The 14,773-nt window shown below is 39.2% G+C and overlaps 1 long non-coding RNA gene across 1 annotated transcript; it reads right to left on the bottom strand.

Moving 5' to 3' along the window:
• Nucleotides 1-12,099: 12,099 nt before the first annotated feature.
• LOC110883013 lies at nt 12,100-12,456 on the bottom strand. Its single transcript, XR_002560323.2, has 2 exons — nt 12,373-12,456; nt 12,100-12,302 (listed from the first exon to the last, which is right to left on the bottom strand). It is a non-coding gene; the product is annotated as an uncharacterized LOC110883013 (long non-coding RNA).
• Nucleotides 12,457-14,773: the final 2,317 nt, after the last annotated feature.

Below are 14,773 nucleotides of genomic sequence, written 5' to 3'. Positions count from 1 at the left end.
TATGAGTCTCCAAAGATGGAAAAGTCATCCATGAAGACTTCCATGGTTTTTTCAATCATATCATGGAAAATGGCGACCATACAACGTTGGAATGTTGCAGGTGCATTACATAGACCGAATGGCATGCGTCGATATGCAAAAGTTCCGTAGGGGCATGTGAAAGTTGTTTTCTCTTGGTCTTCTGGTGCTATCGGTATTTGGAAGTAACCTGAAAAACCATCTAAGAAACAATAAAATTTATGACCGGATAATCTTTCTAACATTTGATCAATGAATGGTAAAGGAAAGTGGTCTTTCCTTGTTGCTTCATTTAATCTCCTATAATCTATACCAGTGTTGCAAAAGTCGGATTCCTCGGCCGAGTACTCGGCGAGTACTCGGTCCTCGGACCTCCACCTTGGCGACTTCCTCCTAGGCGGTCTCAACTAGTCGGCCTCGGGAGTACTCGGTCCTAGTCGGCGCCTAGTCGGCTTAGTCGGAGCCTAGTCGGCCTAGTCGGAGCCTAGTCGGCCTAGACGGTCTAGGCGGTCAACGTGGTTTGTTGACTTTTAATCGGTCAAAATCGGCCTACTCGGCCTTGTACCCGGACTACTCGGCCTTGTACTCGGACTACTCGGCCTTGTACTCAGACTAGTCGGACTTGTATTCAGAATATTTGAACTTTAAACATGTTTCATTTTAAATTATACCCAGTTGACATGAATTAAGCTTATTTTAACACTTAAATAATATATAACAATTAATTTTCTTTATATTTACCATGTCCGCGTACTCCCCGAGTACTCTCCGAGTACTCCGATTACTCCCAACTCCCCAGTCGGCCGACTAGGGACCGCCTAGCGACTTTTACAACACTGATCTATACAGACTCTCCATCCTGTGACGGTTCTCGTGGGTATTAATTCATTTTTCTCGTTAGTTATTACCGTCATACCTCCTTTCTTTGGGACTACTTGGACGGGACTTACCCACGGGCTATCGGAGATAGGGTAGATTAGTCCGGCGTCGAGTAGTTTGATGACTTCATTTTTAACCACTTCTTGAACATTGGGGTTCACTCTTCGTTGTGGTTGAATCACCGTTTTGTAGTCATCATTCATTAAAATTTTGTGCGTGCACATGGAAGGACTTATTCCTTTAATATCTACAAGCTTCCAAGCGATCGCATTTTTGTGTTTTTTAAGTAGGTTAACTAATTTTTCTTTTTCTTTGCTAGTTAATTTAGACGAAATAATTACAGGTAAACTACCATCTTTGCCTAGAAAAGCATATTCCAAACCTTTAGGGAGTTCTTTGAGCTCAATGGGTGGGTCTTTAGGAGACACCTTATTTTGTGGCTCGTCTAGATCAAGAACTTTAAAAGTTTGTTCTATGGCTACCTCTTCATCGACAAAGTGGTCTTCTTCGTCGGTTGTATCGGGTGGCTCAGCTTCATCTTCAATTAGGGGGTCATTATTGCCAAAAGGATATTTCATTGAGCGCTCAAGATCTATGCTCCTTTTGAATGCCCCTAATTGAAGAGGTAGATTGTTGAATTTCCGGTTTTTCAAAGCTTTGTGAGTTTGTACAAAAGGTTTTCCCAAGACTAGGGGGCATCATCTAAAATGACGAAGTCGGTTGGGATTACCATTTGATTCGTTTGAACCAAAACATCTTCAACTACACCGATTGATTTCACTACTTTTCGGTCGGATAGAAAAATGGGTATTTGAAGTGGAGTATAATCACTAATACTTAGCTTTTCAAAAATGTAGTTAGGCATTATGTTAACACAAAGATCTTTATCAATAGTGATATTGCTAATAAACGAATTTTGAAAGAAACATGGAACCGGTGTGATGTTAATTTCAAAAGGATCTTCTTTTATTAGCGAGGTTTGATCATTAGTTAACTTAACACTCACTAAGTCATTAGTGTTTAACTCTTTTAAAAACTTGGCATGAGGGGTTATTAAACAATGATTTTCGAAAGTAGGTGACAAGAGAATAATTTCCTCAAAATTAGACTCTTCTTGAATTTTAACATTATCGGACTCACCATTTTCGTTGTTTAACTCATGTGTCTGTTTTTCACTTTCTTGTTCTTCCATTTTTACACTTTCAACTATCTCTACGTTATTATCATTTTTTAATTCTTCTCTTGCGCGGGATTCCTTTTCCCTTGCGCGAGATTCTTTCATGCAACGTTCGATAGTTTTAATGTGTTCTAATATCCTATTAGTTACTTCGGTGAGATTGAAAGAATTTGGATCCTCAAAGCTTGAATCCGGTTGTTCGATCCTTGGTTCCTCATAGTACTCATATGAAGTAGATGGTTCGCACCATTGTTCTTCATTGTAAGTGTATGATGGATAAGGGTCGAAACTTTGATCTTCATAGTACTCATATGAGGTGGGTTGTTCACGCCATGGTTCCTCATAATAAGAATATGAAGGTAGTGGCTCATATCTTGAGTCCTCAAAGTATGAGTATGAAGGTTCATACCTTGGTTCATCAAAATATGAGTATGAGGAAGGAGGTTCATACCTTGGGTCTTCATAGGATGTGTATGAAGTTGATGGCTCGTACCTGGGCTCCTCATAATGGTTGTATGAATTGGATGGTTGATATGAAGTACTATATTGAACCGAGCGTGCATTACGACAATTAGTGCAATAATTACCTCTATAATCATCCTCATCATAGGTGTAGTTGTAACCTCTTGAGTATTGATCCATAAGAATCACTCAACAGACCACAACTGAGTCTCGGGACCAGAAAACAAAAATAAGACGGAAACAGAAGCTGGACACGGCCCCGTGTTGAGTGAACACGGCCCCGTGTTCAGGGACTGTATCTGGGCGTTTTAATTAAATTTACTGGTCACGTTGAGCACGGGGGCGTGTTCAGTGAGCACGGCCCCGTGTTCAGACTCTGTATCTGGTTATCTACTCTAAAATATGCAGCACGGGGGCGTGTTCAGCGAGCACGGCCCCGTGTTCAGGCTACTGTAAATGCAAAACTAAACTAAAATGCAGAAAAATGCGCGTGTTTTGAAAAAGGTTTTGAAAAACTGATTAGGCCGTCGATTTTAAGCTTTCTTAAAATCCTTGTGTCCCCGGCAGCGGCGCCAAAAACTTGATGCGTGTCAGTGTGTATATGTTTTTAATAAATACTTAAGCCCTTTTTACACTTTTAACCAAGTTTTAAATTTATAAAACACGATATTCACTAACACTAAACACACATATGGGCAAGTGCACCCATCGTGGACGTAGTATAGTGTTGGTAAGATACCGAGGTCGTCCAAGGACACAAGAGCTTTTAATACCGGTTTATCCTCAACGTCTAACCAAATCAAAAAGTTAGAAAAATGTTTTAAACTAAGAAAAATAAAAACTAACTAAATGCTGAAAAATAAAATAAAATAAAAACAGATAGACAAGATGAATCACTTGGATCCGACACGTGTATTAGTATAACCTTTGATTATTTTCGCACTTTTGCACTTGTTTAAGAGATTATCTTAGTTATTGTAGTAGGCCCCTCTTTTGAAGGCGACGTTACCCTCAACCCAGTAGTTTGAGTCAGCAAGGATACAATCCTAAAGGGTCGGATTATTGAAAGATAATGAATTAAGTTATTAATGCAAATTATGGTAGGCCCCGCTTTTGGCGGTGACGTTACCCTCGGCTAAGTAGTCTGAGTCAGCAGGGATACAGTCCTAAATAGCCGGGTTATAGTATTAATAGTAGTTAGCTTATGAGGGGGTCAAAGAGTTTGGATCCCCGCCATCCAATACCTATGGGCATTGAAGGAGATCCTACTAAATTTGACCCAGGTCCCAAGCAGGACCTCTAAACGCTGAACAAGGGCAAGACCTTTACCAAACCGTTCCCTTAACCCCCGACCAGGTAGCCAACATATCTCCATATAGACCGTGGAGATATGAATGGTGAAAATCTTTTATTTTATATAGACAGTAAAATAATGCCAAGACACCACGGACAAACGATAAGGAAAGATCACCTTCAACATAAGTAACTAGTTATTAAAGTCATTAATACAAAACCAAATAAAAAGTGCAAAAGATTAAAAATAAAAAGTATTATACTAAACACTTGTCTTCACCAAGTGATGTAAGAGACTTAGGCAAACATGGCCTTGATTGTCAAGAACTCTTACGATCAATCTTGGATCCCGAGACGACTCACACACTCTACGATGGACAATGGATGATGGTGGTGGATGATGGTGTTATGGTGGTGGTGGGTGGTGGATGAGGTGTGAGAGAGGTGGTGTGCCAAGGGATGAGGGAGAATGAAACCAAGCTCCTCTATTTATAGGCTGGACAGAACGCTGGACACAGCCCCGTGTCCATTGGACACGGCCCCGTGCCCGTCTGACACTCTCTCTCTCTTCATTAATTGTAATTGCGAATTACAATTAATGCGCCTGCTGTACTTTCAACACGCCCCCGTGCCCGCTGGGCACGGCCCCGTGGTGAGCAATGGAAGCTTCTACTGGTTTGTCTTTTCTGCTGCTTCCTGGGCACGCCCCCGTGTTCGCTGGACACGGGGCGTGTTCAGACTCTGTTTTCTTCTCTTTGTTTTGGGAGGTGCCGTTGAGGGTCCGGGCAGTCCACTTTTGTTCCTTTTCTTGTATTTATGGTAGAATTAGTGGTCTTTTTGCTTCTTTTGTGATTTTGAGCTCATTTCATCCTGAAAATACAAAAGGAAGACAAAAACACTCTTTTTCCAACATTAGTACTTAAAAAGGGTTAGTTTTATGCCTTAATTGATGTGTTTTATATGTTGCATTTTACACACATCAGACATCTACGTGAGCTTTATGACTAAGTGCATCGGCCACGACATTCGCCTTACCAGGATGGTAGCGAATCTCGCAATCATAGTCATTAAGTAATTCCACCCAACGTCGCTGTCGCATATTGAGTTCTTTTTGGTCAAAGATGTGTTGCAGGCTCTTATGGTCAGTGAAAACCACACACTTAGTACCATATAGGTAGTGTCGCCAAATCTTTAACGCAAAAACAACTGCGCCAAGCTCGAGGTCGTGGGTAGTATAATTTTTCTCATGTATTTTGAGTTGGCGAGAGGCGTAAGCGATGACTTTGTCTCGTTGCATGAGCACACAACCAAGACCACGATTTGATGCATCACAATACACCACGAAATCATCAGTCCCATCAGGGAGAGCGAGAATAGGAGCGTTGCAAAGCAAGTCCTTGAGAGTTTGAAAAGATTCCTCTTGCTCAGGACCCCAAGCAAAAGGTTTCTCCTTTTGAGTCAACGAAGTGAGAGGAACGGCGATCTTTGAAAAATTCGAGATGAATCGACGGTAATAACCCGCCAATCCTAAGAAAGAACGGATTTCAGAAGGAGATTTAGGCGCGGTCCAATTCTTCACAGCTTCGATTTTTGAAGGGTCGACATGAATTCCTTTTTCACTAACAACGTGCCCAAGGAATTGAACTTCTTTGATCCAAAACTCGCATTTAGAGAACTTAGCGTATAAACGTTCACTACGCAAGAGTTCGAGTATAAGACGAAGATGACGCTCATGATCGGCTCGAGATTTAGAATAAATGAGGATATCGTCAATAAAGACGATTACGAAGCGATCCAAGTAAGGTTTACAAACACGATTCATGAGGTCCATGAACACAGCGGGTGCGTTGGTTAAGCCAAAAGGCATAACCACGAACTCGTAATGTCCATAGCGAGTACGAAAAGCGGTTTTGGGAACGTCCTCTTCGAGGACTCGAAGTTGATGATAACCAGAACGAAGATCGGTTTTGGAGAAACAGGTAGCGCCTTGAAGTTGATCAAAGAGGTCGTCGATACGCGGAAGAGGGTAACGATTCTTGACGGTGAGTTTGTTGAGCTCACGATAATCGATACACATGCGAAAGGAACCATCTTTCTTTTTAACGAAGAGCACGGGAGCACCCCAAGGAGAGGTACTTGGACGAATGAAACCCTTCTCGAGGAGTTCTTGAAGTTGCGAAGATAATTCTTGCATCTCGGAAGGTGCAAGACGATAAGGAGCCTTGGCAACAGGAGTTGCGCCAGGTACGAGATCAATACGAAAATCAACGGATCGAGGAGGAGGAGGACCGGGCAAATCTTCAGGGAAGACGTCAAGGAAATCGCGCACCACTGAAACATCACTTAGGCTCTTTCCCTTGCCTTTTTCTTCCACAACGTGGGCTAAAAAGGCAAAGTACTGTTTGCGTAAGTACTTGTTTGCTTGTGTGCAGGACATCAACTTTAGTCCCCTTGAAGGTCGGTCTCCATAAACGTGTAAAACATCACCAGAGGGAAGAGGTAAGCGAACGAATTTCTCGTGACAAGCGATTTCGGCATGATTCTTTTGAAGCCAATCCATGCCTATGATGACGTCGAAACTACCCAGTTGCATGGGTATGAGATCGATAGAGAAAACGTGCTCGTTAAGAATAAGACGACAATCGAGGAGAATGGAATCGACTAGGATAGACTTGCCATTGGCGACTTCAACGAAAAACGACTTAGGTAGCTTAGAGCGTGCACATTTTAACAATGATTCGAATTCTAAGGACACAAAGCTTTTGTCCGCCTTTGATACTGGTGCGGAACGAGACGGGCTTGCGTGTTTCAACCTTAGAGTCGACGGAAGAGTGAGGAGTTTCAGAGGCTCGGATCTCGGAAATGACCTTTGGAACGACGCCAGCAAATTGATCGGCCATGAAAGCCATCATCTTCTTGGTGGAGCGAGACTTTGACTTCTTAGACGCGTTGGAGTGACGAGAAGACATCTAAGATTCAAAAGAACGAATAGGTGAGACTTGGTCATAATGTTTGTTTAAGAAAACGAAATTGATCACATAGCATAAAGGTTCAACTTGATTTACATAGCATAAAAGTTTCAATTTGATTCACATAGCATAAAAGGTTCAATTTGATTTACATAGCATAAAAGTTTAAACGTTTCATATAGCATAGTCATGAATTCCACATAGCATAACATGAATAAACGAAAGCATTGTAACTTTAGTTTGTTCACGAGGGATTATTATTGTTTGTGATTGCGATAACGTGCGAAATGATTAAAACGACATTTGGAAATGAATGAACGTTCAAGTATAAAATCACATGTAAATTGAGATACATAAAAGAGAGGCTCAATAAAACATTGGATTGTTTCGGGTAGAGAAACGTCGACTATTCCAAAGTGGGTCGAAAGTTCTTTCGAATTAGAGATATTGTGCTTTGGCCTATAAGTAAGATACTCTCGTCGAGAAGTGATTAACGGTATCTTACCCTTCCGGTTACTACACATCTCTAAATGATTGAAACATTCGGGACTTTGGCGAGAATAAAAATCGAGGAATGGGACTTAATCGACAAGATGCGGGTTTCACCCCTAACTTGACGATTTCGTACCCTAAATGTGGTTGGTACTCGTCGATCAAAATAAAATTTTGACACTTTGACGAGGGTCCACTAGAGTTGAAATGGAAATTACCATTAAGTTGTGGATGTCACTCCTAGCTTAATGGTGAAATTTCGTGCAAAAATAGATTAAAGGTAGAATGAGAGTCGTTTACCAAATTGTGGGTTTCACGCCTATTTTGGTAAATTCTTCTCGTTGGTGTTACAAGACTATAAAAATAGCATAAGTGTATTCGTGTTAGCCTTAGGGAAGGCACATAAATTTAATCAAAAGTATAGCTAGGAAGCATGCATGGTAGAGTACAAAAGTTTTAAACAACAAATAAGAGGCAAAATTCTTAGAACTATAGATTAGGGCAAAAGCATGGCAATTTTCCTAATTCCCTATAGTTATGGCTCTGATACCAATCTGTCACACCCCAACCGATGGCGGAAACATCGGGATGAGACGAAGTGTGTAGATTGCTCAAAACGTCATAACACTATGTGACAATAATTAATTTAAATTTAAATTTCATTTCAAAACTAAATGTCATACATAATTCAAAAGGAAATAACAACTTTGTTTCATAACATAACATAACCAACAAAGTGATAGATTAATCTAGGTGTGTATCTAGTCCACCCTAAACTTGTTTCATGAATCATCCATACTTCAAAAATCAACCTGCAACATGTATTAAAATAGAGTTTCAATGCAAAAGCAAAGAGCGAGTATACAAGTTTGTTTACATAGCATAATAGAATAAAAACTCATATCCAACATGAACATAATAAAATAGTTTAAACGTGCTAGTTTACGTAGTCCATGTGATAGCCCAAGTTTCCCAATGCGTTTAAAGTACCTAACCCAAAGTTTAACGGGAGGTTGATATGTCTCCTCCTAACAATACCCCAAAGACTAACGGGGAGGTGCATTACTCCTATAGCGCTACTATTGTTAAGGCGGAACTACACACAAGAATTAAACGTTCACATTGCACAAAAAGTCTCAAGATTCACAAGTTTCATGTTTCATGTTTAAATGGATAGAGTAAGTTTCAAATAAGTTTCAAGTGTCGTGTGCGTTTAATATAGAATACATGTTGCACCCAAAGTGTTAAAAGTAGAAATGGGTTCGAGTATACTCACGGTTTACAAGTGGTGACTTGAAGTTCCGAGAGCAAGTTTGTAGATGAGTTAGTTTGGAGCACCTTGTCCTTCTACACAAGGAAACGTAGGTGTGTGAGTTTGGCGTATACGGAAGATTATAGATTCGGAGTTTAAAATATAAAGAAAGTAACATAGGTGAAAATAATCATCTTGTACACATAACTCTTGTTCTTGACACTATTGAAACTCAAAAGAGTTGGTATGATTTCATGGATTCTAAGATCCATTAGAGTCGTGACAAGGGCATGGTCATAGATGATGTAACGTCCACTTAACAAATAACTATTAAGTCATCATCAAGTCTTAGTTACTTAGATGTATACGTATAGAATAACTTAGATATTATATAGTTTTACAAGTCTTAAGATTCAAGCATGAGGTAGGAGATTAATGTCTCCATTTAGGTACCTCTTTGTGTCATAGAATACATACATGAGGTAGGAAGAACAAGCTTCCATTTAGGCACCTCTATTGTTCACCACTACGCTTGTTGTTATAAACGACAAGGAGGGTCATGAACATACAAGTATCAAGGTATGAACAACAACTAATCTATAGTAAAACATCAAGTAATGAGTGGATTCTTATGAAGGATAGCCCAAGCTAATCCAACCATCACACATACATCAAGCTTCACACTTGAACACTACTTGTGGGTAAAACCCTAATTAAAACAGAAAGTTTATGAGGTTTTAACCTCTGATTTAGATGTCTCAACCATGTTTTTAAGCTTAACCAACCATGAGAGGGGTTGTAAGCATTAGGACATTGGTTTGAGATGTGTTTCACACAAGTTAGATGAAGTTTGCATAGGTTTGAAACAAAACAGAAAGTTTTAGTCCATTTTAGGGCAAATCCAAGCCTGATTCTTCCAAGGAAAAACCAAGGATTCAAACCCAAGGAAATAACAAGGCAATAGGAAGAAGAACCAAGTGATTTGGTTGAGAAATGAGCAAGTTACACTCACTTTTGTAAGTCTTCACGAATCTGTCCAAAACTCAGATTCTCAGCTGATTAGAGAGTAGTTTAGTGAAGATTAGAGAGTTGTGAAAGTGTCAAATGGGTTGGAGAAGGTGGGTATTTATAATGGAGGAGTTAGAAGGTGATTGGAGGTGATTAGAGGTGGATTAAAGGTGATTGGGTGGTTTAGGTTAATGGGATTTCGTGCACAATCAGCTCAAGAAAACACATTCTGCCGAAACAAGGGCGTCGCGTGACGCCTAGCACCCTCGCGTCGCGCGGCGGGTGTGGTTGTCCGACTTTTGTTTTTGTTACACTTTAGCCCCTGAAGTTTGTAATTGATCCCTTTAGGTGCATATTTGATAGTTTAGGGACTTGTTTTGATGTAAAAGCATAGTTTAAGGTGTAGTTAAGCATGATGATCATAACCGAAGTAAGTTTAAGCGTATAAATGTCATAACCAAGTATCGTTCTGGTTCAAAACACGTTCAATGCGTAAGTTTAGTTTAATTACAAGTTTCGCACATAGTTTCCAAGAATCACGATTAAACATAGACTGATTCACCAAATTGAACATACGAGTATACATAGAATGCGTTTAACATAGATGTAACAAAATATAAGCTTCATTAATGATCCAAGTCTCGATTTGATAAAGATTACAAGGAAAGAAACGATTACAAGAATACAAAGTTTCCAAAAATAGAATTACGAATCAAACTTTCTATAAATGGAAAGTACAAAATAGCCGGGCGTTACAATGATGACGGGACAGGCCTAAGGGGGGCGGTGTAGTCGGCCCTAGCCGGAGCTCGCCGGCCCGGGGACGAGCCCCACACCCGATGGCCTTAGATTTTATATTAGCATCCTACAAATATCTCATAGACTACTAAAAAAGGGCCTATTTCCGACCAAAGCTTTTTGTAAGAATTTGGTCGAAAACGGCGTTTCCAACTAATTTCTGATAAAGTGGATTTTTTTCAAAAAAAAATATCTAGTCAGTAAAGTTTCCCGACAAGATTCTGATGATTTTTCCAACAAAAATGCGTAACCATTTCCGACAAAATTCCAACTAATTTCTAACTACATTTTTCCGACAACATTCCCATGATTTTTTTCGACAAATTTCCAACAAAAGACCATATTATGATTTCCGACAAAATTCTGACTAATTTCTAACTTGATTTTTAATGCCAGTTTTTATTTATTTTCTACTTTTCCGACCATTTTCTGACTTAAAATATTATTTATTTTTCATTTATCTTGTGACAGATTTCCGAGCAAACTTTCTATTTTTAAAATATTTTTCCTACTATTTTTCGACCAAATTGTTTTAATTATATAAAATAATAAAAATACAAACAAACTCAAAAAAAAAATCTTGTTTACAACATTAATCTTCATATTAGGATACGATTATCATATTGCATTGGTTATCAAATTGTTTCAATGGCTCGACTATTTGTCATTGCATTTCTTCTCTCACTTGTTGTTGAACCTCTTAAACTTGGTTATGCAACATATCCACTTGAGATTGCAAGTTTTGCATTTTAAAATGGAAAACCAAGCCCAAGTAACTAACTTTGTGTCTTAATTTAAGTAACTTTTATGGCATGTTTGGTAGCAGTAGGACTGCCCTTTTTAAACCAATGCAATAACCAAACCCGACCCGAGAAACTGGCAAACCCGAATTACCTGAACCCAACATATATTTATACCCGAACCCAGGTGACCTTATTCAATTCAGTGTTTGGATATTGTTTATGTGATTTGGGTTCACCTGGAAAACCATAACAAGTTTACAATACAATATAACCCACACAAAAATGCTAAATGGTCCATTTTGTTGTTTTATAGTTGAACTACTAATTTAATGTTGATAACTCCTTTTATTAATTCTCCTCAATTACTGTTATATAGTAGATAACCGTATACTCATAATAATCTTTTTAGCTTTGAAATACACATGGTTTGTAAGCTCATTTAACATACACATGATTATTTACTGTTTTTAGCTTTCAAATGTAGTGCTAAACCTTTGCTATAATTTGCCATTTTGTAGAACTAGTGGGGAACCCGCGCGTTGCGGCGGAGTCGACAATACGCGGCAAAAACATGTTACGCATCAAACAATCAGAAGTGAAATGAGGATGGCATGGGACGTCGTTGGCTGTCTCTTTGATATTTGTTTTTGTCTTTAACTATTGCCAACCACCCTGTATACAATAAGGTCTTATAGCATATTTCTATATTAAAAATAACAATACAAATTATAGACATAAGGTTTCCCACATGCACAGAACTGCCCTTCTGTTGCATCACTCTAAACCATGTCCATTATGGGATGCCAATACTAAACACACACCTGTAGCAATAATATGGCTAGGCTCAAGAACCTGTTGCATGTAGCCCACAAAGTCAAGTCACAAGTGAGACTCATAACTGGGCCACAAGTAGCCAAGCTTTCATTATAGTTTATATTTTGCCTAATTTATTCATCATGTTATGCAAAATAACAACATAAACTTTTTATGATTATATAGAAGTTGTCATGCTTTCATAAAATGTGTTTTTTAGAAAACAACCGTATGTGACAAGATGTATTACAAATAAACTATAAAGTTACAATGGTCAATGCACATACCCAAAACAAACCTCTTCCTTTCTCAAAACATGTGTCAGGAAAGCAAGAATACATGTTTTAACGTAAAGTTGTGCTCGTAAATAGTTGCCAACGATGCTCAAATGTGGATCCCTGCAACAACATAAGATAATTTAGTCACAAGCAGCAAAACACAAAAAGAATTCTAGTAAATGTTACATACATAATGGTTTTCCTTCTTTTCCTTTTTAGGTCAATTTGAAACGTCCATGGAGTCAAACTATAATTGCTTTTCATAGTCTCCAACCTTGCCTTTCTGCATAAGCACACATCCCATCCCGGTGTGTGATGCATCACAATATACCACAAACTCTTCTATTCCATCAGGCAATGTCAACACAGGTGCATTGCTTAGCTTCTGCTTAAGGATATCAAAGGCTTCTTGTTGCTTCGGTCCCCAGTCGAACTTAATTTTCTTCCTTGTCAGGGAAGTTAGGGGTGCAGCAATCCTTGGAAAATTTTCGATAAAACGCCTGTAATATCCTGCCAATCCCAAGAAGCTGCGAATTTCTGTGGGCGTCTTCGGCTCTTGCCAATTCATGACAGCTTCCACCTTAGCGGGATCCACTTGGATACCACGCTCACTGACCACATGTCCAAGGAATTGGACTTCTCGAAGCCAGAATTCACATTTCGAAAATTTGGCATAGATTTTTTCCTGCTGAAGTAGTGAAAGAATACATCGAAGATGTTTCTCATGATCAGCTTGATTCTTTGAATAAATCAGAATGTCGTCTATGAAGACGATAATCCAAGTATAGTTTGCAGACACGGTTCATGAGATCCATGAATGCCGCTGGTGCATTAGTGAGCCCAAAAGGCATCACTAGGAACTCGTAATGACCATAATGAGTCCTAAATGAAGTCTTGTGTACGTCCTCATCTCTAACCTTCAGTTGGTGATAGCCTGACCGCAGATCGATCTTAGAGAAGTAACTTGCCCCTTGAAGTTGGTCGAACAGATCGTCGATCCTAGGTAATGGATACCTATTCTTGATAGTGACCTTGTTAAGCTCACGGTAATCGATGCACAGACGCATCGATCCATCCTTCTTCTTGACAAATAAGATTGGTGCTCCCCAAGTAGACGAACTAGGTCTAATGAAACCTTTGGCTAGCAATTCATCCAGTTGTGTTCTCAATTCCTTCATCTCTGTTGGTGCCAACCTATAAGGTGCTCTAGCAACAGGTGCTGCTCCAAGGATAATGTCGATTCTGAATTCTACTTGCCTATCTGGTGGTAAACCAGGTAGTTCTTCAGGAAAACTTCGGGGTATTCAGAAATGACGGGGATATCTTCAATCTTGGGTTTTGGCTCACCAATGGTTACTTGTGCCATATAGATGACACAACCCTTCTTCAGACATTGAGAGGCCTTGAGCATAGATACTTGCTCCGGTAGTCCATACCGGGTATCTCCCTGAATGGTAAGTGATTCACCAGACGGAGTCTTGATCACCATTTGCTTCTTATTGCAGACAATTTGGGCCTGGTTATGAGATAACCTGTCCATGCCTAAAACTATGTCGAAACCGGCTAACTTCAAAGGAAGTAGGGACAACGGAAAAGAGTGGTTCTTAATGGATATGGAACATCCATCTAATATGGTTGAGGCGGTTTCTAAGGTGTCATCTGCTAATTCCACCTCATACTTCACACTTAAGGTTTTAACAAGTAAACTCAGCACAAAATTTATTGTCTACAAAAGATTTATCAGCTCCTGAATCAAATAGCACTCTCGCATAAACATCATTTATAAGGAAGGTACCTGTGATCACGTTATCGTCCTGCACAGCTTCCTTTGCATCCATTCTAAAAACTCTAGCATTAGTCTTCTTTCCTTCATCAGCTTTCTTTGCATACTTTGGGCAATTTGTCTTGATGTGCCCCTTTTGAGCCAAGCTTTTGCTCGGTCTTTCGTTACCATCTTGGCCAAGTCTTATAAAGACATGTAGGCTAGGTTATACCCTTGAGATTCTTATTTAATATATGGTAGGCAGATTATTTTAAAAAGGAATGATTTTGAATTATCTATTTCGTATATAATGCACATATGACAAAAATGAATTTCATAAACTTAACATTCCATTAGACATAAAAAGGATTACACATTGCCCTAAACGGGACTTTTAATAGACGAATTACCTACGCAGAGGTTAAACTAGAAAACAAGTCCACGCAGGGACCAATACTAGGATAGATGTCCACATAGAGACTGAAAGACAAGTCCACGCAGGGACTAAATACACACATAAATGTCCACGCAGGGACTTGATTGAAATAGGAAATACAATAATACATATTGATGTGTGTAAAATGCAACATATAAATTACATCAAATGAGGCATAAAACTAACCCTTTTTAAGTACTAATGTTGGAAAAAGAGTGTTTTTGTCTTCCTTTTGTATTTTAAGGATGAAATGAGCTCAAATTCACAAAAGAAGCAAAAAGACAGCTAAATCTAACATAAATACAAGAAAAGGAACAAAAGTGGATTGCCCGACCCCTCAACAGCATCCTCCCAAGCAGAAAAGAGAAGTCAGAAGACTGAACACGCCCCGTG

The sequence above is a fragment of the Helianthus annuus genome, chromosome 10, assembly GCF_002127325.2.
Source record: "Helianthus annuus cultivar XRQ/B chromosome 10, HanXRQr2.0-SUNRISE, whole genome shotgun sequence".
Classification (NCBI taxonomy): domain Eukaryota; kingdom Viridiplantae; phylum Streptophyta; class Magnoliopsida; order Asterales; family Asteraceae; genus Helianthus; species Helianthus annuus.
This window is presented reverse-complemented; position numbering and strand designations above follow the sequence as displayed.